We start from the raw sequence: 25,488 nt of genomic DNA, 5'->3' as shown, positions 1-25,488 counted from the left end.
GGGCGAGTGGTTACGAGTCAAAAGCAATGTTGAAGAGGTGGGCTTTCAGTCTAGATTTAAAGGTGGCCAAGGATGGGGCAAGACGTAGGGGCTCAGGAAGTTTATTCCAGGCGTAGGGTGCAGCGAGACAGAAGGCGCAAAGTCTGGAGTTGGCAGTAGTAGAGAAGGGAACAGTTAAGAAGGATTTATCCATGGAGCGCACGGGAAGGGGTGTAGGGAAGGACGAGTGTGGAGAGATAGTGGGGAGCAGCAGAGTGAATACATTTATAGGTTAGTAGAAGAAGTTTGAACAGGATGCGAAAACGGATAGGGAGCCAGTGAAGCGACTTGAGAAGAGGGGTAGTATGAGTAAAGCGACCCTGGCGGAAGACGAGACGGGCAGCAGAGTTTTGAACCGATTGGAGAGGAGAGGTGACTAAGTGGGAGGCCAGCAAGAAGCAGATTGCAGTAGTCTAAACGAGAGGTGACAAGGGTGTGGATGAGGGTTTTGATTGCTCGGAAAGAAAGGGGCGGATTTTACGGATGTTGTAAAGAAAGAAACAACAGGTCTTGGCGATCTGCTGGATATGAGCAGAGAAGGAAAGAGAAGAGTCAAAGATGACCCCAAGGTTTCGAGCTGAGGAGACAGGGAGAATGAGAGAGCCATCAACAGAAATAGAAAACGGGGGGAGTGGGGAGGTAGGTTTGGGGGGAAAAATGAGAAGCTCGGTTTTGGTCATGTTTATTTCAGGTGGCGTTGAGACATCCAGATAGCAATGTCAGACAAGCACGCTGAAACTTTGGTTTGGATGCAAGGTGAGATATCAGGGGTAGAAAGGTAGATTTGGGAGTCATCAGCATAGAGATGGTAGGAAAAGCCATGGGATGAGATTAATGAACCAAGGGAAGAAGTGTAGATAGAAAAGAGGAGGGGACCAAGAACAGAACCCTGAGGTACGCCGAGAGGCAGAGGGATAGAAGTAGAAGAGGATCCACCAGAGTGAACACTAAAGGTGCGGAGGGAGAGGTAGGAAGAGAACCAGGAAAGGACAGAGCCCTGGAATCCAAGTGAGGACAGGGTATCGAGAAGTATGCTGTGATCGACAGTGTCAAAAGCAGCGGAAAGATCAAGAAGAATGAGGATGGAATATTGACCTCTGGATTTAGCCAGTAATAGGTCATTGGAGACTTTAGTAAGCGCAGTTTCGGTTGAGTGGAGAGAGCGAAAACCAGATTGTAGTGGGTCAAGAATAGCATGTGAGGAGAGAAAATCAAGGGGATTACCTCCCCTTACTCCCCCAGTGGTCACCAACCCCCTCCCACCCAAAAAAAAAAAAAAACTTTTTGCCAGTCTCTATGCCAGCCTGAAATGTCATACCCAGCTCCCTGACAGCAGTATGCAAGTCCCTGGAGCAGTTTTTAGTAGGTGCAGTGCACTTCAGGCAGGTGGACCCAGGCCCATCCCCCCTATCTGTTACACTTGTGGTGGTAAATGGGAGCCCTCCAACCCCCCCAAAACCCACTGTACCCACATCTAGGTGCCCCCCTTCACCCATAAGGGCTATGGTAATGGTGTAGAGTTGTGGGGAGTGGGTTTGAGGGGGGGATTTGGGGGGCTCAGCACCAAAGGTAAGGGAGCTATGCACCTGGGAGCTATTTTAATATATATTTTTTAATTTTTAGAAGTGCCCCCTAGGGTGCCCAGTTGGTGTCCTGGCATGTGAGGGGGACCAGTGCACTACAAATGCTGGCTCCTCCCACGACCAAATGCCTTGGATTTGGCCAGGTTTGAGATCGGCGGCATTAGTTTCTATTATGGGCGAAAACCGATGCTGGCCATCGTTGACATTTGGCCGGCCCCAACCGTATTATCGAAATGAAAGATGGCTGGCCATCTTTTTCGATAATACGGTTCGGGACCGCTTTTTGCAGCGATTATGCCCCTCCACGTTATTTGATTGTTCTTCCATGCTCTCTATTAGGGTATCATTTGTATTGTCGACATATATCATATTTCTGTTATATGATTGTTCTACAATACTGTTAAATGCGGATGTTTCTGATGCAGGACGTCAGACTCACAGAAACAGAAGCCTGCGCGGCCGCATTGCTGATCTGCAAGGGCAGGCTTCTACATGGAATGTTGCTAGTGGAGGAGTAGCCCAGTGGTTAGTGCAGTGGACTTTGATCCTGGGGAACTGAGTTTGATTCCCACTGCAGCTCCTTGTGACTCTGGGCAAGTCACTTAACCCTCCATTGCCCCTGGTACAAAATAAGTACCTGAATATATGTAAACCGCTTTGAATGTAGTTGCAAAAACCTCAGAAAAGCGGTATATCAACTCCCATTTCCCCTTAACCACCTCTCTGACCTCATGTGCAGCTTTCTTTAATTTAGTCACCTTATTTTCTAACTCCTCTTACTCTTACCTATCTTACGTCTGTGTTTACACAGGTGCACTTTAGGTGTGTTAGCAATTTTAAGTAATAACAATTTTTATTGATGACAGGTCAATACAAACAAGCTGTCAACAGTAAACAAACTTTTCTCTCCATATCACTTCATACATTAGGGAAATTGTACTCGTATGGACAGTCATCATTTTATAACCTTTACATCCCCACCCCTATCTAGTCATCCTTATACAGTTCGTATGAAATATACACATGTAGTCACAATGCAAACTAACACAATTAACTAGGTGTGTTAGCTATTTTAATGCACGTTAAACTCCGCATGTCAAACGCTAACGCGCCTATAGGTATGTATTGTCACATTAGCGTTTAACGCGCCTATAGGTATGTATTGTCACATTAGCATTTAACGCGCCTTAAATTTATAGGCGCGTTAAAAACACTAACGCACCTTAGTAAACATACCCTTATATGTTCCATCTTTGCTTATACCCTACACTTTCATTTAAAATGTTCTATTACGTATTGTGTTGACATTGTAAGTAGTATACTATGCTGTACTTTGTAATGTTGTTTGGATATTTTTACTGCTGTAATTGTCTATTGCTTATGTTTGTTTTATTCTTACTGTACACTGCCTTGAGTGAATTCTTTCAAAAAGGCGGTAAATAAATCCTAATAAATAAATAAATATGTTAATAACTGAGTATTAGAAACAGAACAATGATCATGCAAGATTTTAAATACCATACAAGCAATCTGAAAGTCAACTGGTGCAAGAAAGGGCACCCTAGGCAAACTTCTCAAAAGAGGAGTTGCATGATCATATTTTCAACAACCAAATATTGATATGCTGCTAACAAAATTGTACATTTTATGTTAAAACTGTGCCTGCTATACACTGCCTTGGGTGAATCATTTCATAAATGTGGTTAATAAATCCCAATAAAATAAATAGATAAGATAATACCAGATGCCTATATGGCCATCACACACAGGGGACCCATTATAAAATTATCCTCGGGGTGTTTTACATCTCCTGTTTGCAATTCACTTTTCTGAGCATTGGACATAGATGGTATTTTGACTTTTGTGTATTTATTTTAAATCAGAAATTGGAGGCTCTGTGGTGTCTTCTACACATCTATTTACTATTTTCACTAGACCATTGCTTTGTGTTTTCATATAAAGACATGTATTTGTCTGATGCCCATGGCTCAATTATTTCAAGCAAAAAAAGAAAGACAAAACTTGTTTGTTTTTATTTTAAAAACTTATATACCACTTAATTGACCACGGGGTCCATTACACAGTCTCACTCTTGGGAGTCACTTAATTGACCAGTCAGACAGGGCCCCTCATAAATATATAGGCTGTAGGTATATGCCTACCTTACCAAGCTTTAATCCTACCTTGCATAAAATCAAAATGCAACGAGTGGTGACCTAACAAAATGTTTTTCAAAGCCCAGTCTTATTATTGAGTAACTGTACCCTAAGCCTTTTCTTCTAGTACAGAATTCTTTGCCCATATTCATCTGGCAATATGTTCAGAGTGATATAATCAAAAGTTATGAAATCCACAGTATAAACTTAGTTCGGCACTAAACTGGTTTTTCTTTCTCTGCCTTGTGGCATCACTTTTTACTCCTTTATCTGTTTAACTTACTAGAAAGCATCCCTGCCTGTAGAGTCCGTAACTTCCTCCTACATACTCTCTCCGAATATGCATGTGAATGAGAGGTGCTATAATTGGCATTTCATTTCCGAGCTCTCTGTGTTACGGGACATACTTTTGTAGCATTTTCTGGCAGTATGCTTGGTGTTTCATTGATATACACTACAGACTCAGGTGCCACGTTTACCAATGGACTCCAGAGGTGTGTGAAAGAAAACCTGTGATATATATTAGGGATGTGCATTCATTTGGAACGCCCATAAATGTATGCATAAGAACATAAGAAGATCTATCCTGAGTGAGACCAAAAGGTCTATCAAATACAGCCTCAAACGGTGGCCAATCCGGGTCACAACACCTAGTAGGATCCCATAGAAGATCCAGTTCTTCCTAACCATATTCAGGATTAAGCTGTGGCTTTCTCAAGTCGACATGGTGAATAATGGCTTATGGATTTTAATTTTATTCATCTATTTATTTAGCTAGCATATGATATACTGCCATTCAAAATCCAGGATAATGCCATAATCCTAGATTGCTGGGTAAACAGCAGGGTGAGTTACTTAAAGAGTTCTTACACTGGTGTGGGTCGGGTCAGAACTAGCAAAGGCTAGGAGGTCAGCTGGCAGCACAACTGTTATCAGTCAATAAAACAGTCCATACGTGAATATCTGGTCCAAACCAGGAATCAAACTTGGAGATCTGATACCTGATTTGGAACAGAGAAAGAAAAACCCCGTTTAGTGCCGAACTAAATTTATACTGTGGATTTTATAACTTTTGATTATATCACTGAACATATTGCCAGATGAATATGGGCAAAGAATTCTGTACTAGAAGAAAAGTCTTAGGGTACAATTACTCAATAATAAGGCTGGGCTTTGAAAAACATTTTATTGGTCACCACTCGTTGAGACAGACAGCGGCGCCGAGCCCCCCTTGGAGGCCGGGAAGGAGCAGACACACTGATGATGTAGGGTGCGGGGTCCTCCTACATTAGTGCATCAGTACATCTGCTCCTCCCCAGCATTCCAAGGGGGGGGCCCAGCACCAGGATCTGGTGGCAGCCAGAGAGTGAATGAGGGGAAGCAGTGGCAGCTGCGTTCCGGGTTGAACCTGGCGGCTGCATCCCGAGTGGGGGGGGGGGGGGGGCCGGCTCTGTCTCTCAGTGGCCATGAAAATGGGTGGCTTTGTCCCATCAAATGTTACAAGATCTTATGGATCACAAAACTCCCTTCTTTCAGTAGTTTCAAATAAGAGATCAGCCAGATACAAAAATGTACGTATATAGAAAATCCAGAGTACTAGAACAGACTGCATTCATTGAATAAAAAGATGCTGACCAGAGCATATAAAGACCTAAGGGATTTGAACATACCAACTTTGTACTACCATCAATGAGCTTGGGAACTTTGGCTCAATGAACCTGTAGATGACAAATTTTTGGACCAAGTATGTGGTATATACATCATTGTTCTGGGATGACCAGTTAAAAGCAATTGCAATTTATGTTGGTGCATCGTATATATTGGGCACCTCAAATGAAGAGACATTTAGCCACTTCAAGTAGTAAAGAGAGTTTGTGCTGGTGGGGATGTAAGATAATAGGTACATACGAACATCATTGCTGGGATTGAGTAAAAGTAAGTTTTGGGGGGATTCAGTTTGGGATAAAATTTAAAGTGGACTGGAGTATCTTGGTGGAACTCGCCTAGTATTTGCGTATTGGGTCACTTCCCATTATAGATCTAGAAAAGGACACTCGAGGTTCTTTGATTATGACATTGCCGTTGGCTGCAAAGATGACTGTACTATGAGCCTGGAGATCTAAGCAGGGACCAACTATTCAATCCTGGAAAAGAGTTTGTGAAGAACTTTGCAGATATGAGAAAACTACAGCAATGCTGTAGAGTAGGAAAGAGAAATATGAACAGAAATGGCTCTCGGTTACTTGGTAAATGTTTTACTTTCTTTCGTACAATTTTGGTTGTAATGTCTTGTTTCTTTTTTATCTCAGGAATACTGGATACCGATATTCTTAATTTATAGAGTGATTATGGTGGGGAGATAGCAGTCCCCCGTTCCGTAGGCATTGATTGATTAATTGGGACTTATTAACCGCCTTTATGAAGATTCACCCAAGGTGGTGATTGAGGGGAGATAGCATGCCCCCGTTCCGTAGTCATTGATTAATTGGGATTTATTAACCCTCTTTATGAAGAGATTCACTCAAGGTGGTGATTGAGGTGAAATAGCAGTACCCCTTCGATAGGCATTGATTATTGTTTATTACTGTGGAGATGCTCATTTGGATGGAAATGTCATACTCCGTTCTTATTTGTATTTTACTTTCTTTTCATATTGTTTGTTTTTATTTGGTAAATTTCTCAAAGGCGTATATGTGGGATGGGGTGGGGTGGGAGGGGCAGCTTATTGTTTTTTAAGTTATTTGTTTCTGTTAGAAAGTTACTTAATATGTACGTTCTGAGAAGGGAACTATACCAGCTTGGTGTCTTCTGGGTGTATATTTCTTTTTGTGAATTACGGCTTGTACCAGAGTGTTTAATATAGATTGAATCATTTGTTTAAAAAAAATCTAATATTGCAGCAAGCTTTTTGGGGTAGTGCTTTGAGATGGATAAGAGGGGGCACAAACGTAATAAAACAAAAATCTGAGCAGATAAAATCTGACACAACTTCCCTCTCCATGTCTCTAAACCATCCCCCTTTCTGTCCATTTATCGTTGTTGCTCAGCAATTTTGTGCAGACAGAGAGGGGAGGAAGACTTATGCAGATAAAAACCTAATATTACTTGCATGTCTTTTGAATCTGGAGCTTTCAAAGTTCATAATAGTGAGGGGCATTGTTTCCTCTTCCAGATCCATGGTCATGTTGCTTTTTTAATCCTGTGGTTAGCTATTGTACTCCTGGAAAGTTAAATGCTGAACACCCCCCCCCCCCCCCCAAATGTGACGCCTCTCTCCAGGAGACTTTTTCACTTCTTTAGTATTTAGGGCAGTGCTGCAGTGCCTGCCTGACATTTCCCTATAATGGAGCTGTGAGGCTCACTGGGAACCAATTAACTATCACTAGAATGCATTTTCGAGTGAGATGCAGGGACATGTTCACTTGCCCTCCTGGGGGCACATCAATACATTACATTTGTGGACCCACAGAAACAGAGATTATCTGGTGCTGATAGTGTTAGAAATCTTAAGAATTCTAAAATCACCCAAGCAAAAGTGTAGTGGGGGAGGGGAGAGGGTCATTTATAGTTTCTCCATCCAAAACTGTATTAATAGGGGAATATGAGACAAAGAAACAAAAACAGTGAAAGACTGTTCATGAGGAGCTCGCTAAACGAAACATAGACAAAACAATGGGGCCTGATGAGATACATCCAAAGGTACTCAAGGAACTCAGAGAAGGGTCTGGTGGCTCCGTTGTCTGACCTCTTCAATGCTTCTTTAGAGTCTGGAGTGGTCCCGGAGGACTGGAGAAGGGCGGATGTGGTCCTTCTGCACCAGAGCAGGTTGGGAATTACAGACCTGTTAATCTGACCTCAGTGGTGAGTAAACTAGTGGAAGCACTTCTAAACAAAGAAAGACCATGATCAAGTATATAATCTCACTTTCATTGTTGATTTAATCTTGAATTGAGAATGAATGTGACTATTGGGCAGACTGGATGGACCATTGAGGTCTTTATCTGCCGTCACTTACTATGTAATGTTATATGTTAAAGTAGAGGATTGTGAGGTTTCTAGAACTGAAAGGACTGGAGGACCCGAGACAGCACGGTTTCAGTAGAGGCAGGTCTTGTCAGACAAATCTGATTGATTTCTTTGACTGATCAAACAGTTGAACGTGGGAGGGGTGCTAGATGTGGTGTACTTGGATTTTAGCCAAGCCTTTGACATGGTTTCGCACAGGTAGGGTTACCATATTTTGTCCCCCAAAAAGGAGGACACATGCTCCGCCCCCTGTCACATTTCCCCTCCCCCTATCACACACCCAGTCACTCCCCCTCCCCTTACCTTACTACTGCCCTGGTGATCTAGTGACCTCTTCGGGGCAGGAAAGAGCCCCCTCCTTCCTGCCTGGAGCGCTGCCCTGCATGCATCCTTCCTGTTCCTGATCTCGGCGCCGATTCAAAATGGCCGCCGAGAGTTGAAGAGGGGGTTCTTTCCTGCCCCAAAGGCGGAAGAGGTCACTAGACCACCAGGGCAGTAGTAAGTTAGGGGAGGGGAGGCTAGCAATCTGCCCGTTTGTCCAGAAATCCGGACAAATGGGCAGATTGGCAAAACCCGCCCGGTTGCCCGGACATGTCCTCAAAAAGAGGACATGTCCAGGTAAATCCAGACATATGGTAACCCTACGCACAGGCAACTGATAAATAAACCGAGTGCCCTCAGTATGTGCCCTAAAATGACTGACTGGGTTAAAAACTAGTTAAATGAAAGGAGATAGATGGTAGTGGTAAATGGCGTTTGCTCCAAGGAAAAAGATGTTATCAGTGGTGTACAGCAAGGATCAGTCCTTGGACCAGTTCTTTTTAACATCTTTGTAAGTGATATTGTGGAAGGACAGTCCATTAAGGTTTGTCTTTGTGGAGGAGTGGCCTAGTGGTTAGGGTGGTGGACTCTGGTCCTGGGGAACTGAGTTCGATTCCCACCTCAGGCACAGGCAGCTCCTTGTGACTCTGGGCAAGTCACTTAACTTCCATTGCCCCAGGTACAAATAAGTACCTGTATATGTAAGCCGCATTGAGCCTGCCACGAGTGGGAAAGCGCGGTGTACAAATGTAACAAAATAAAAATAAACTCTGCAATAGGGTGGACACCCCAGAGGGTATGGATAGTATGAGGAGAGATCTAGCAAAGCTTGAAGAATGGTCCAGAAATTGGCAACTAAGATTTAATGCTAAAAAATTCAGGGTCATGCACTTGGGCTGCAAAACTCCAAGGGAACAGTATAGTATAGGGGATGAAGAAGAACTAAGCACGAGAGAAGAGCGGAACAAGGGTGATCATATATGATGATCTTACGGTAGCCAGAAGGATGCTCGGGTGCATAGGGAGAGGGATGACCAGCAGGAAAAAAAAAAGAGGTGATAGTGCCCTTGTATAACTCTCTGATGAAGCCCAATTTAGAATACTGTGTGCAATTCTGGAGACCTGCACCTACAAAAAGATATAAACAGGATGGAGTCAGTCCAGAAGCCGGCTACAAAATTGGTCAGTGGTCTCTGGCACAAAGCATATGGGGACAGACTTACAGACCTCAATTTGTATACTCTGGAAGAAAAGCGGGAGAGAGGGGATACATAGAGGCGTTTACCTCCGCGGCATTAATGTACAGGAGGTGAGCCTTTTTCGAATGAAGGAAAACTCTGGAATGAGAGGCATAGGATGAAGTTAAGAAGTTGTAGGCTCAGGAGAAATCTTAAGGAAATACTTTTTCATGAAAAGGGTGGTGGACATGTGGAATCACCTCTCGGTGGAGGTGGTGGAGATGAGGACGGTGTCTGAATTTAAGAACACATGGGATCTCTTAAGGAAAGAGGGAGATAGTGGTTGCTGAGGATGGGCAGACTGGATGGGCCATTTGGCCATTATCTACCATCTTGTTTCTATGTTTCTAACCATATTTAAATCTTGTTCAAACACAAAGTAAAGTGACTCGGGCCGAGGCTTGTTCTTGAAAAGAGTCCAGAATTGCAGATACATCCAAAACTGACTGTTCATTTACCCCCGAACCTTATTTGGCAAATAAAATACCTACTTACTGGGAGAAAAGATTCTTGAGGTACATGCAAAACATCATTAAGATAGTTCTCAATTGGTTGTAATCCTAAAACCTTTGGGAAATTAAGTAGCTGAAGATTCAAATGTCTAGTTTGATTCTCAAACTGCTCCAATTTTCGATGTAGCTATGAAAAAAAGAAGCTGGCTCACTGCTGGTGTCATATGGAGCAGCTGCACAGAGCAGAAGTGATTGTTAAAATGTACTCGATCAATTGCCCTGCTCCGCTACCCTCATCAATCCCCAGCATCTATTAACAGTGACTGGAAGCTGTAATTATGGTTCTGCAGCCCACGTTAAAGTCCTGAGGACTGGCGAAAGCTTGCTTTGGGAACCCCTGAGTTCCTGATTAAGCACACAGGGGAAAGGATGTTGATGCAGGCAATGGAAGCTTTTCTCTGCTTTCAGGTTGGCAAGAGCTTCAATTTAGTAAACAAAAGTTTGCTTCTAACGGTAGAAAAAAAGTCATCCTCGTCAAACATTTTCCTAGATTGCCCGAATGCATGAGTTGCTTTAGAATATTTTTGGACTGTTTGGGGTCAGGGCCGGGACTGTCAAAACTAAGAGGCCATCTGGCACTTTCATCCATACACTCAGCAAGCACTCCTCTATTGGTCAATAAAGTGTTTGGAGATTCAGCGCTTTGGAGAAAGGTTACTGGTTATGTGACCTCTCTCTTGTGCTGTAGGATTAATGGTACTCCAGCACAAATGTTGTTGGATCAACCCAGATCTTTTAAGGGTCCCCACAAGGAGTATACCTTACTTTTTTGCAAAAAGTGCCTTTTGACGAGAAAATGTATCTTGCAGTCCTGGACTTCCACTCAGCTGCCTGCCAGTGATGATCCTAGGTTGGCTGCCACCCTGGGCGGATCGCCGATTGACACCCCCCCTGGGTGCATTCTTGGCTGCTGGGAGCAGCCATGTGGCTCTCGGCTCTGCTGGCTCCCTGCTTCTTCTGCCCCGGAACAGGAAGTAACCTGTTCCGGGGCAGAGGGAGCAGGGAACCAGCGGAGCCGCCAGGCGCGCGGCTGCTCTCTGCACCCTTCAGCAGCGTGCACCCAGGACAGACCGCCCCCACCGCCCCGCCCTTGGTATGCCGCTGCTGCCTGCCTTTTGGCACTGGACCAGGAAGTTGCATCAGAGGGGAAGGCTCAGGACCAGCATGAGCAGCAGGTGTGAGTCATTGTTCACTGCCAGTGAGGAAAAAAAGGGTTTGAAAGATACCAAGAACTTGGGAGAGTGCAGTTAAGAGGGAGGGAGATATGCTGAGCAGGGGCAAGGGGTTTTCATGCCCCACACACACACACACTGTGAGCTCAGCCTCACCCAAAATTGGGTGTGTGCTACACCTTGGCACCCACTATCCTTTCTGAACAAAATATTTCTTTAGATTACTTGTGCGTCTACACCCTTTTTTCAAACACATATTAATGGCATTGCATTGAAAAGGCTGAGAAGACCAGACTGCCTCTCAAACTAACACACCTTCATATAAAGACACTGATAAGTTATTAAGATTACATTCACACACACGCTCAATTTTTCTCTTTCTCTAAAATATTGTCTCTTGCTGTCATTCTTGAATACCATTATCTTTTTAGTTTTCTTGAGCGTCACTGGTTAGCAGGCAAATGCATGAAGCTGAACAAGTTAGATACAATTCTACAGTTTTATTGCCCTGTACTGCAGAAAGCTATCAGGTAAGGTTTGCTTCATAGCAAATGATACCAACCTGCAAAAACCCAAGGGAGCAGTACAATCTAGGAGGTGAAGTTCTTCTGTGCATGAAAAGAATGGAACCTGGGGGTGATCGATAGATAAGATGATGGTGAATGCTAGGTATATAGATAAAAGAATAGTCAGCAGGAAAAAGGAGGTGCTGCTGACTTTATATATGTCTCTGGCAGACTATACCTACAAAACAATGTGAACTGAGTTAGGTCAGTCCCAAGGATAGCTACTACAATGATCAAGTGGTATTTGTCATAAAACTTATGGGGACAGACGTAGACCCTGGAGGAAAGGGGGGAAAGGAGTGTTGTGATAGACATATGTAAATATCTTCAAGTTATAAATGAACAGCAAACCAGACTTCTTTTAAAAGGAGGCTTTAGCATGAGGAACATGGGACCGCACCTCGAATACTGTGTGCAATTCCGGTCACCGCATCTCAAAAAAGATATAGTGGAATTAGGAAAGGTATAGAGAAGGGTGAATAAAATGATAAAGGGGATGGGATGACTTCCCTATGAGGAAAGGCTAAAGCGGCTAGGGCTCTTCAGGTTGGAGAAAAGGCGGCTGAGGGGAGATATGATAGAGGTTTATAAAATACTGAGTGGAGTGGAGCGGGTAGACATGAATTGCTTGTTTACTCTTTCCAAAAATACTAGGGCTAGGGGACACATAATGAAGCTACAAAGTAATAAATTTAAAACGAATCAGAGAATTCATTGCCAGAGAATATAGTAAAAGCAGTTAGCTTAGCGGGGTTTTTAAAAAGGTTTGAATAGCTTCCTAAAAGAAAAGCCCGTAAGCCATTATTAAGATGGACTTGGGGAAAATCCACTGCTTATTTTTAGGATAAGCAGCATAAAATGTATTATACTTTTTTTGGGATCTTGCCAGGTATTTGTGATCTGGATTGGCCACTGTTGGAAACAGGATGCTGGGCTTGATGAACCTTCGGTCTGTCCCAGTATGGGCAATACTTATGTACTTATTTACAGGAATATTGGTGGAGGTTGTGCAGGTGAAGACTGTATTCAGAATTCAACAAAGTGGATCTCTAAGGGAGAGGAAGGGGTAGACTGGATGGGCTGTAAAGTCTTTTTCTGCCATAATGGTCCATGTTGACATGGTTTTTGTCTTCGATGATATATATTTTTTCAAAGTTTGTCTCTCTCTGTTACCTGGATTATTTAATTCTTGAATGCATGGCAGTCCTTCCTGACGAGCTGTATCAAGTTGAGCATCTCATGAGCCCAAAGCAATTTCAGCACCACTACTACTACTACTTGACATTTCTAAAGCGCTACTAGGGTTACGCAGCGCTGTACAATTTAACATAGGACAGTCCCTGCTCAAAGGAGCTTACAATCTAAAGGACAAATGTACAGTCAGTCAAATAGGGGCAGTCTAGATTTCCTGAAAGGTATAAAGGTTAGGTGCCGAAAGCAACATTGAAGAGGTGGGCTTTGAGCAATGATTTGAAGATGGGTAGGGAGGGGGCTTGGCGTAAGGGCTCAGGAAGTTTATTCCAAGCATAAGGTGAGGCGAGGCAGAATGAGCAGAGCCTGGAGTTGGCGGTGGTGGAGAAGGGTACTGAGAGGAGTGATTTGTCCTGTGAGCGGAGGTTACGGGCGGGAACGTAAGGGGAAATGAGGGTAGAGAGGTAATGAGGGGCTGCAGACTGAGTGCATTTGTAGGTAAGCAGGAGAAGCTTGAACTGTATGCAGTATCTGATTGGAAGCCAGTGAAGTGACCTGAGAAGAGGGGTGATATGAGTATTTCGGTTCAGGCGGAATATAAGACGTGCAGTAGAGTTCTGAACAGATTGAAGTGGAGATAGATGGCTAAGTGGGAGGCCAGTAAGGAGTAGATTGCAGTAGTCAAGGGGAGAGGTAATGAGATCGTGGACGAGAGTACGGGTGGTGTGCTCAGAGAGGAAAGGGCGAATTTTGCTGATGTTAAAGAGAGAGAAGCGACAGGTCTTGGCTATCTGCTGGATATTCGCAGAGAAGGAGAGGGAGGAGTCGAAGATGACTCCGAGGTTGCGGGCAGATGAAACGGGGAGGATGAGGGTGCCATCAACTGAGATAGAGAGTGGAGGAAGAGAAGTGGGTTTTGGTGGAAAGACGATAAGCTCGGTCTTGGACATGTTCAGTTTCAGGTGGCGGTTGGACATCCATGCAGTAATGTCAGATAAGCAGGCCAATACCTTGGCCTGGGTCTCCACGGTGATGTCTGGTGTGGAGAGATATAGCTGGGTGTCATCAGCATAAAGATGATACTGGAAACCATGAGATGAGATCAGTGAGCCCAGGGAAGAGGTGTAGATTGAAAAAAGAAGGGGTCCAAGGACAGATCCCTGGGGAACTCCAACAGAGAGCGGGATGGGGGTGGAGGAAGATCCATGAGAGTGTACTCTGAAGGTGTGGTGGGAGAGAGAGGAGGAGAACCAGGAGAGGACAGAACCCTGGAACCCAAATGAGGACAGTGTGACAAGAAGTAAATCGTGATTGACAGTATCAAAAGCAGCGGATAGATCAAGGAGGATGAGGATGGAGTAGTGGCCTCCAGAAGACACAGAAACAAACCAGTCTTGGGTTTGAACTTACACCCAAAAGCAATGCAGTGTTTGTATTTCCTGACCGTACGCACTAAAATCAGTTCTACTGGTCCCATAATGCATCATCATGAAATTGTCAGAATTTCAAGACTGATCTAAAATCTCCCTCCTGAAACTGGGTAACTTGCAAGCTGTGCATTTATATTGAGCTTTCCAGAGTTAACACTGTCTGCTGACCTGATGAGAGAAGCGCAGCTCTTGAACATAACTTGCATCATAGTCTGGCCAGTAAAATGTAGTGAAATGACCTTAAACTGTCCTAAAAAGGCCTGCGGTGACATTCACAGAGCAGAATTACTGAGCAGCCTGGAGGGGCCACTTCAATCTTTATCTGCCGTCATCTACTATGTTACAAATATATGAATTTAGTCCAGTACAAAGGTCTCACTTCCAGCCAATTTGTTTGACCTTCAGTGGCCCATTTTGGAAACCAAGGTGTAGCCTAGAGTTTTGCAATGTACCCTACTTTATTAACACCGAGATGCACAAAAATTAATTCAGTGGAACCTTGCTGTAATGAACTCTAATTTTGTTGTGTTTTCTTTATAATTAAATTATCCTGATGCCTCTCTTCCCGCATTTAATGTACTGCTGACTACCCAGTTCACAGCAAGACTTTTCAGCAGCCTGCTATTTCCTAAGCACTACCATGCTTTGACCTGTCCTTCAACACTTCAATAAATATTTATTCCCCTCCCCTCCCCTTTTTTAAGTATGGGATGATGTATTGGGGTATTGTGGTTGGTTTAACACATTGGCGAAAAGAGAGAGACTTTGAAGGTTAAAGAGAAGGTCAGTCCTCTCTTAACAAGCAGGTGATACCGGGAACCAGATGTCGGCTTTGTACACATTGTCACAGTCATTGACCCTACTGAAAGGAAATCCTTGTTCCTGCTTCTGTTAGCACTTGTAGGTGTTGCATAGTTTATTCCGACTATAAAACATTGCCTAGGGCGTACAGGTTATAAAACACCATTATGTTAATAATGCCATGGCTCTCAGATAACTCATTTGTCTAACATCTTGGAGCCCTAACAATTGTTGTTGCCCAGTTACAACTGCCTTGTCTCCTTGAACCTCACCTTTCTGCAGCTGTTGCAAGCAGGGGAGAGCAGGGTTCTCTCTCCAACCTGGTATATATAGAGGTGTATTTTCAAAGCACTTAGACTTACAAAGTTGCATAGGTTACTATGGAAATTTGTAAGTGCTTTGAAAATGAGCCCTATAGTCTGTTTGAAGACCGATTGTGGAAGAGGAAGGTGGGTTCCTGTTGAAGGATCATGGACAGGAAATGGTCCATCCACCAGCTGCACATGAAGGCATTCAATGGAACTGCTGCAGCAGTAGTTGCTTGATTCCTGAAGGCTGCACTTGAGGGATTAGGGGGCTTATTTATTAAACCATGTTATAATATATGTTTACTGAAGTGCATTAATGCCGTTAATATGCTATTGGTAAATAGGTCCCATTGCATAAAATGGAACTTGTTTAAATAATCCACATTGCGTTAATGTAGTAGCATGCTTCAGTAAATCCTGCCCTAGGTGTCTAAGATGGGTTTTAATTATTTCGGAACCTGCTATGAATATTTTTACAGCTGTAATTACTACTACTACTTATCATTTCTATAGCGCTACTAGACGTACGCAGCGCTGTACACTTGAACATGAAGAGACAGTCCCTGCTCGACAGAGCTTACAATCTAATTAGGACAAACAAGAGATAAGGGAATATTAAGGTGAAGATGATAAAATAAGGGTTCTGAACAAGTGAATAAGGGTTAGGAGTTAAAAGCAGCATCAAAAAGGTGGGCTTTTAGCTTAGATTTGAAGACGGCCAGAGATGGAGACGGCCAGCTCAGGAAGTCTATTCTAGGCATATGGTGCAGCAAGATAAAAGGAACGGAGTCTGGAGTTAGCAGTGGAGGAGAAGGGTGCAGATAAGAGAGATTTACCCAGTGAACGGAGTTCCCGGGGAGGAATGTAGGGAGAGATGAGTGGAGAGGTACTGAGGAGCTGCAGAGTGAATGCACTTATAGGTCAATAAGAGGAGTTTGAACTGTATGCGGAAACGGATAGGAAGCCAGTGAAGTGACTTGAGGAGAGGGCTAATATGAGCATAGCGACCCTGGCGGAATATTAGTCGTGCAGCAGAATTTTGAACAGATTGAAGAGGAGAGAGATGGCTAAGTGGGAGACCTGTGAGAAGCAAGTGGATGAGGGTTCTGGTAGTGTGCTATGTTCACTTCCCACATGTAAGACTGAGGCCAACTTTGTCCTTGAGCTTCACCTTAATCCTGAACCCGCTATGTAATTGCCTATTGCTCATGTCTGATCTATTCTTACTGTAAACCGCCGAGTGAATTCCTTCAAAAAGGCGGTAAATAAATCCTAATAAATAAATAATGCACGTTGAAGGAATAAGACGTTTAAAAGCAGTTAGTGTGGAGTTGAGATAGGTGTTTTACACAGGATTTAAAACATACTAACGAGAGATTATGGTGGTGGTTTGTTTTAAATATCTGTGAACTGACATTTAGACTTATTGCACGGATGTCCAAATCCCAATTTTATAAAGCCTGAATATGGACGTCTAAAACAGCAATACAGTCATATGGCAAGGGGGTGGGGTCTGAGTTTGGGGCAGGACTAGGGAGGGGCCAAAATATGGACATGCAACTCGAAATGCAGAAGGAGAAGGAATGTCCATGTGAAAAAGATGGATATCTGTTAAGGCAAATTAAGTGCAAATATTAAGACAGTTCAGTAAATTGGTCCCCAACCCCTGCCAGCCGAAGTCCTCTTCTCCGGTGCCGCCACGTTGCTGATCTGCAAGGCTTCTGTTTCTGTGAGTTTGACGTCCTGCACCAGATTCACAGAAAGAGAAGCCTTGCAGATCAGCAACACAGGAGGACTTCGGCTGGCGGGGGTTGGGGGACCCCCGTCAGCAAAGGTACCTGGCGGAGGCGGCGGGAGGGGGGTTCGAAGGGGTTGGCGGCAGGGGCAGGCCTGGCCAAATCTACAGGAGCCCATGCCCCTGTGGCCCCACATAGCTAAGCCCCTGAGGTGGAGGCAGGGCCGTGCCAACACGGTAAGCGCGGTAAGCGCCACAGGGGGGCGCCTGCCTTCAAGGGTGCCATGCCGTAGTTGTATTTAAAAAAAAAAAAAAAACCTTACTCCTCCGCTCCATCCCCGATTCCCTGGCGCTTTAAATTTACCTCGCTCAGCCTCCGATGTCTGTGCAGTGTCAGTGAAAGCGCTGCCTTCTGACGTCTCTCCACCAGCCTTCCCTTCGCTCATTCGTTCCCTCTGTGTCCCACCCTCAAGGAAATGATGTCAGAAGAAGGCAGGACACAGAGGGAACGAACGAGTGAAGGGACGGCTGGTGGAGAGACGCCAGACAGGCAGCGCTTTCACTAACGCTGCGCATACATGACTCGGAGGCGGAGAGAGGTAAATTTAAAGCGCTGGGGAATCGGGGATGGAGCGGAGGAGGCTCAGGGTGCACGCGCGTGGGGGAGGGGGCGCTAACTGATGGTCTGCAGGGGGTGCCAGAGACCCTAGGCACTGCCCTGGGTGGAGGGGGGGAACTTGCAAGGAACAGCAGGTATAATATTAGCCACCTCACTGGGTAGACAAGAAGGGCCATGTTGGTCTTTATCTGCCATCATTTCCTAGATACTGTTACTATATATTATTATATTCACAGAGTTACTCTTTTACTATGTATCAAGTTCATTGTTATGATGTCACTATGACCTATGTTCACTTCCCACATGTAAGACTGAGGCCAACTTTGTCCTTGAGCTTCACCTTAATCCTGAACCCGCTATGTTCATTCTGTCCAGGAGAACAATGTCTTCCACGTCTGGATTTATTGCTTAATAATGTCTTCATGAAGTTTCTATTATTTCCTTTTATCTTCACATGAAAGTGAAAGAATCCCTTGTGACACTATAAAGCAAAAAGCAACGGGTTCACAGGAATAGAAGCATTACTCTAGTACAGCTTTAGAATGAGTTGAACATTAAATGGAAAAGCACCATCAGAGTGGTTCAGAATAACTGTAGAAAAGAGTTTTTGCATTTGCAGCAGGGATACAGAGGTTATGGTCCTACCCTGCCGGTCTCCCAGATCCCTCTGGCCTCTGCCTGATTGCTTTACAGCATTCTAAGAGGTCCTTTGACTAAAGGGCAGTGGCGATCCTAGGTTGGCTGCCACCCGGGGCGGATCACCGCTGCGCACCCCCCCCCCCCCGGGTGCAGCAAGACACCCCCCTCCCTCAGCGCAATGACACCCCCTCCCTGGCGCATCAAGCCCCCCCCCCCCCCCCCACCAGGTGCATTTTGGCTGCTGGAGGGTGCAGAGAGCAGCCGCACACCTGTCGGCTCCACTGGCTCCCTGCTCCCTCTGCCCCGGAACAGGAAGTAACCTAGGGAACCAGCGGAGCCAACAGGCGCGCGGCTGCTCTCTGCACCCTCCAGCAGCGTGCACCTGAGGGTGACCGCCCCCACCGCCCCGCCCTTGCTATGCCATTGCTAAAGGGTTGCCGCGTGGTAACAGGCTTGCTGCGCAGCAAATCAGAACTACCGCAGGTCTAACGCGGCCTTCGGTGGTAGTTCCGCCCCCAGTGTGCGGCATTTCCAGCGTTACTGAAAATTCCAGAAAAACATTACCACAGGGGGTTAACTGGCAATAATCGGGCAGCACCACGCAAAACTCGGTTACCTCCGGGTTAGCTTGCGAGCCCTTTTCGCCACTTCAGTGGGTGTCGGTAAGTGCTCCCCCCAAAATGGCTGTGCGGTAAGTGCAAAATTACCACAAGGCCATTTCTTTGAGCTTTTACCTTCTGCAGTAGAAAGGTCCCCAGCACGGAGCAAAAGCAGCCGCCAGCACCTTTCATGCAGACAAGTTACCAGGGTTTTATTATTGCATGCTACGTAAAGGACACTGTAAAACTCATTGCCTCAATAGATATATTGGTGAAATTAGCACTTTTAGGCAAGATCGCTTTTGCCCATATTTTCTTTTTTTATTACTGTGAGTAATGATAATTGCAAATCATGCGACGGTGCAGAGTTAAAGATACAATGCTCACGTGTCTCTCTCGTTCTCGGCTTCCTTTCTGCAGGTGGATTCGAATTCAGAGTTGTAGAAATGGGGGCGGATCTTTGTGAAGGAGGAGAGGAAACTTTGAGCAGACATGTAGCAAGGAGGAGGAAATAGATTTTGTACTCCAAGGAGATCCATCACTCGCACGGTGAGTCAGTGTTTGTGATCTTAGCGGCCGAGTGTGTTGCAGATGTTCTACCTACATCTGTCTCTGTATTTCTGCTCTTCCACAAGACATGGGCTGAAGAGAAGTGGGTATTCATTGCGGGTTGTAGGGCCTTCTCACAGCACCAAGAGAAGAGATATTCAAAGATGGTAAAAGAAATGAGCTTTGGGGTATCTGGGGTCCCTTTCACAGAAATAACTTATGTCTTCTCTTGGTAGCTTTTTCTGTGGATCCTGTAGAAGCTGTCACACAGTCCAGTTGTCTTTGTGCAAAGAGGCTTATGTTTGCAAATTTCTGCCATGTTCTTTGAGGTAGAAAAAAAAACCAGTACATAGCAGGGTCAGGTGATGATCAGTGGGTTTTGGGTTGTGATTTCGGGTTAGAAGGGGTGCTTTGCCACAGTGGTTTTTTGTTTCTTTGGGTAGACAGTAGTATACTGAAATGAAAACTTTTAAAAACAAAAGGAAAACTGTAAAAGACACACCCAGGAAATTGATTGGAACTAAATTGTTTTGCCTGCACACCCTTCCCACTTACACATGTAAATCAGCTTTTTGCATATTTGAATGCAAGTGGCATCTAACCAGGCTGGAATTTCCTCTTCTGTTAGTCTGTGGAAGTAAAAAGAACACTGACATCATTTTCCAGGGCTGAAAATAAAAGAAGTGACATTTACTGAATAAGGAACATCAAAAGGGTTGACTGGTTGGACCAAATCCATGTAGCCAAACAGGCTTGGATTTCTCATTAAGCATTGTGATTAGCTGCCTAAGGACACCAGGCTGAAAAAACACCCCCACCTCTCTCTCAGCATCACTTTCTCACAAGTACCACTCGATCTGCGTAGCAGTGCCCCACCCCTCCCCACCCACCAAAAAAGCTTGTGGGCTCTTGAGCTGGCGACATTTAACTGTAAACTAGAAATGCTGCGGCCTGCCACTGCAGTGCCTGTGGATTGTAGAACTGAGGCATACGTAAGGAGGACAATCCACCATTCACCAACAGTCACACCTCCATTGATGGAGGACACACCTACCCTTTTTTTTTTTTTTTTTTTTTAGTTATATTTGTACCCCGCGCTTTCCCACTCATGGCAGGCTCAATGTGGCTTACAGGTACTTATTTGTACCTGGGGCAATGGATGGTTAAGTGACTTGCCCAGAGTCACAAGGAGCTGTGCCTGAAGTGGGAATCGAACTCACTTCCTCGGTTCCCCAGGACCAGAGTCCACCCTAACCACTAGGCCACTCCTCCACTTTCCATCCTTGGGCCACTCCTACACATAGGGGTATATAAAAGGTAAAGCCAGCCTTGCAGCCAAACCTTTGGATGTGATCCTTAAGTGGTTGAATCTGATGAGTCTTAGCTAGGTTCAGTTCTAGAGTATTCTAAACTGAACCTAGCTAAGACCCGTCAGATTCAGCCACTTATTTTGCATCCCTTATTTCACTGAATCTCTAAATTTCACTGAATCACATGGTTGCCTATGATGAATGAATAGCACTACAAAAATGCCCTTGTATTGTCATGACCCCCCCCCCCCCCTCCCTGGGATATGTCCCACACCCTGACTCACCTGTGGCCTCGGCAGGGAGACAGGGTCGAGGTCGTTACATCCTCTCCGGCCACCCACACCAGCCGCTATCGCGTCTCTAGGGCACGCGTGCATGCCAGAGCATCTTTTTATGAGCGACACTACTACTACTACTACTACTATTTAGCATTTCTATAGCGCTACAAGGCATACGCAGTGCTGCACAAACATAGAAGAAAGACAGTCCCTGCTCAAAGAGCTTACAATCTAATAGACAAAAAATAAATAAAGTAAATCAAATCAATTAATGTGAATGGGAAGGAAGAGAGGAGGGTAGGTGGAGGCGAGTGGTTACGAGTCAAAAGCAATGTTAAAGAGGTGGGCTTTCAGTCTAGATTTAAAGGTGGCCAAGGATGGGGCAAGACGTAGGGGCTCAAGAAGTTTATTCCAGGCGTAGGGTGCAGCGAGACAGAAGGCGCGAAGTCTGGAGTTGGCAGTAGTGGAGAAGGGAACAGATAATAAGGATTTATCCATGGAGCGGAGTGCACGGGAAGGGGTGTAGGGAAGGACGAGTGTGGAGAGATACTGGGGAGCAGCAGAGTGAGTACATTTATAGGTTAGTAGAAGAAGTTTGAACAGGATGTGAAAACGGATAGGGAGCCAGTGAAGGGTCTTGAGGAGAGGGGTAGTATGAGTAAAGCGACCCTGGTGGAAGATGAGACGGGCAGCAGAGTTTTGAACTGACTGGAGAGGGGAGAGGTGACCTAAGTGGGAGGCCAGCAAGAAGCAGATTGCAGTAGTCTAAACGCGAGGTGACAAGGGTGTGGATGAGGGTTTTGGTAGAGTGCTCAGAAAGAAAGGGGCGGATTTTATGGATGTTGTAAAGAAAGAACCGACAGGTCTTGGCAATCTGCTGGATATGAGCAGAGAAGGAGAGAGAAGAGTCAAAGATGACCCCAAGGTTTCGAGCTGAGGAGACAGGGAGAATGAGAGAGCCATCAACAGAAATAGAAAACGGGGGGAGCGAGGAGATGGGTTTGGGGGGGAAAATGAGAAGCTCTGTTTTGGTCATATTTAATTTCAGGTGGCGTTGAGACATCCAGACAGCAATGTCAGACAAGCACGCTGAAACTTTGGTTTGGATGCAAGGTGAGATATCAGGGGTAGAAAGGTAGATTTGGGAGTCATCAGCATAGAGATGGTAGGAAAAGCCATGGGATGAGATTAATGAACCAAGGGAAGAAGTGTAGATAGAAAAGAGGAGGGGACCAAGAACAGAACCCTGAGGTACGCCGACAGGCAGAGGGATAGAAGTAGAAGAGGATCCACCAGAGTGAACACAGTGGCACAGTAGGAGAGCAGGCGAGGCGTGTCTTGATGAGATCAGACCATGGTTCCATTTAAGACAGCTGCTTTCCTCCTCACGCTGCCTTTGCAACGAGTCTTGTTGCTCTAGCGTCCAGCATCTGCGTTCCTGTTCCAGTCTCCATACTCCTGCCCCAAAGGCTCTTTTCAGAACCACTCCTGGTTTCGGTTCTTCCGGGCCTGCCCCCAAGGGCTCGTTTCAGAGCCATTTTTTGCCGTCATCTGCTAAGCGTGACTCCTCTGCCATCTGTAGCTTTCCTCCTGGCCCCGGCCAGGAGCCCCACAACAACCCAAGGGCTCACCTTCCAGATCCTGCCATGTTTGAATCTGTCTGCTGCTGTTTGGTAAAACCTCCAAAACGGGCAGCCATGTTAGTCTGTTATAGACTAACCAATGTATCGAGTCATGAGCATCTGCTGCTGTGTGACATGGTACTCACTCCCCATCCTCAAGGGTTGCCAAGGGGTCATATTTTCAGGATATCCCTAAAAAAATATGCATGAGGGAGATTTGCATGCAATGGAGGTAGTAGGCATGCAAATTTCTGTCCTGTGTATTTCTTAGGAGTATCCTGAAACCTGAAGTACTACCGCTGTTTGGTTTCCCTTTCACTTTATGCATTCCTTTTCCCTTTAGGTTAGGACCACACAGAGCATGTCTTGGTTGCAGCAGTCATAGCAGGAAGGTGGAATGCAAACCTGCCTATGGACACAGAGGGTGGGGGGGGGGGGGAATCTTAAAAAGCCCTCCTTATGACACTCTGAAGAGGTAAGCATGACTTACCTGCGGTCAGAATGCTAATTAATCTGACTGCTTCCAAAACATCTGGGGTAGAAATTGATTTGACACATGCCATCCTGCCATTGGACTCCTGCCAGACCATCTTGTTCAAGCAAGACCACACAATCTGTGCAGCGTCCTCCTTCCCCCACCCCCACACACGATCCACACATCTCTCTTATGGCTATTTATAGTAGTGATCCCATGTCCTCCATAACCTTGTACCAGCAAATAATGCAAGATCATCACTTTTCCGTGCATGCACCCACCTGGCATTTGGAGAAAATAAATACGTTTCCCTTTACACATAATTCATTTCCTGTCTCACTTCCCTATTTTTATCACTTTTATTTTTCCATACTGCTGACAAAGCATTGTGGATAATCATCCTTTATCCTCTTGGGCTCAGAGTCAGCTTTGCTACACAATTCTTGCTCTAGTTTCTACGGGTGTCATGATAGGGGTTTTTTTTTTCTTTTTGGTACTTTGTTGAAAACTACCTGAAATCAAATCCCACTATGCCAAAAAAAAAAATAATAATAATAAAACTAAACGACACTAGAAATATAAATACTTAAAAAATATATTATAAAAATACAAACCAGGGGGTGATTGAGACTCGACACAGCTGTGTTTCGGCCGGTCAGGCCTGAATCAGGAGTCTATATAAAACAAATCAAGACATGTACATTAGATTATGATATTATTTGACAGTAAGTTGACAATATAAGTATCTGACCTAGTATTAGATGGCAAACAATTATTTTAACAATAATGATAGTAATACAGCACAATATACCATGAACAACATTATAAATAAAAAGTATGTAAAATGGTCGAATGTAAACAATAATTATATATAATAAAGGAATTTTTTTTAAAATACTTGAAATAAAACATGTAAACATGATAGAAAAACATAAATGGTACAGATCATAACTGTAACACTGATAAATGTACAATGTAACAAAGTCACAACGAGAATCGGTAGTGTGGCCTTGTGAAAGAAGCCCTTAATGTGGACAGATGCAAAGTGATGCACATCGGGAAGAATAATCCAAATCATAGTTACTTGATGCTAAGATCCACCTTAGGAGTCAGCTCCCAAGAAAAAGATCTAGGTATCATCGTAGACAATACGCTGAAATCTTCTGCCCAGTCTCTACCCTCATCTCCCCTTACGTTCCCGCCCGAAACCTCCGCTCACAAGACAAATCCCTCCTCTCAGTGCCCTTCTCCACCACCGCCAACTCCAGGCTCCGCTCATTCTGCCTCGCCTCACCCTATGCTTGGAACAACCTTCCTGAGCCTTTACGCCAAGCCCCCTCCCTACCCATATTCAAGTCTTTGCTGAAAGCCCACCTCTTCAGTGCTGCTTTCGGCACCTAACTCTTACCTTTCAGGAAATCCAGACTGCCCCAATTTGACGGCCCATATCGGACTGACTGTTCACTTGTCCTTTAGATTGTAAGCTCTTTGAGCAGGGATTGTCTTTCTATGTTAAATTGTACAGCACTGCATAACCCTAGCAGCACTTTAGAAATGTTAAGTAGTAGTAGTGTGTGGTGGTGGCCAAAAAAGCAAACCGGGTGCTTGGAATTATTAGGAAAGGGATAGAAAATAAGACCAAGAATATTCTAATGCCTCTATATCACTCCATAGTTTGAGTAGTATATGAAGTTCTGGTTGCCATATCTTATAAAAGATATAGCAGAATTAGAAAGGTTCAAAGAAGGGTGACCAAAATCATTAAGGGGATGAAGCTCCTCTCATATGAGGAAAGGCTTAAGAGGTTAGGATTCTTCAGCTTGGAAAAGAGACGACTAAGAGGGGGATATGATAGAGGTCTACAAAATAGTGATGTAGAATGGGCGGAGTGGAGGAGTGGCCTAGTGGTTAGAGCACCTGTCTTGCAATCCAGAGGTGGCCAGTTCAAATCCCAATGCTGCTCCTTGTGATCTTGGGCAAGTCACTTAACCCTCCATTGCCTCAGGTACAAACTTAGATTGTGAGCCCTCCTGGGACAGAGAAATATCCAGTGTACCTGCATGTAACTCACCTTGAGCTACTACTGAAAAAGGTGTGAGCAAAATCTAAATAAATGTAAATCAATTTTTTACTCTATCAAAAAGTACAAAAACTAGGGGATACTCAAGGAAGTTACATGGAAGAAAGGAGGGGCAGATGCAGCAGCTAGTGGGGAAGATGTTGGACACAGGATGAGGGGAGGGAAGGAGGAGATGTTGGCCACCTGGGGAAGGAGTAGAGGAGAAAAGCAGAGATGCTAGCCACCTGGGGGAAGTTAGG

General features: G+C 44.8%; 1 protein-coding gene across 2 annotated transcripts in view; it reads left to right on the top strand.

The window, feature by feature from the left end:
• Positions 1–25,488, top strand: part of LOC115472329 (G-protein coupled receptor 22-like) — a 151,990-nt gene that overhangs the window by 97,124 nt on the left and 29,378 nt on the right. For both annotated transcript variants that reach the window (XM_030206571.1, XM_030206569.1), the window contains exon 2: positions 19,356–19,484. The gene's annotated coding sequence lies outside the window, so the exon portion shown is untranslated. The remainder of the gene's footprint in view (positions 1–19,355; positions 19,485–25,488) is intronic.

This window comes from Microcaecilia unicolor, chromosome 6, assembly GCF_901765095.1.
Source record: "Microcaecilia unicolor chromosome 6, aMicUni1.1, whole genome shotgun sequence".
In the NCBI taxonomy this organism is placed as follows: domain Eukaryota; kingdom Metazoa; phylum Chordata; class Amphibia; order Gymnophiona; family Siphonopidae; genus Microcaecilia; species Microcaecilia unicolor.
This window is presented reverse-complemented; position numbering and strand designations above follow the sequence as displayed.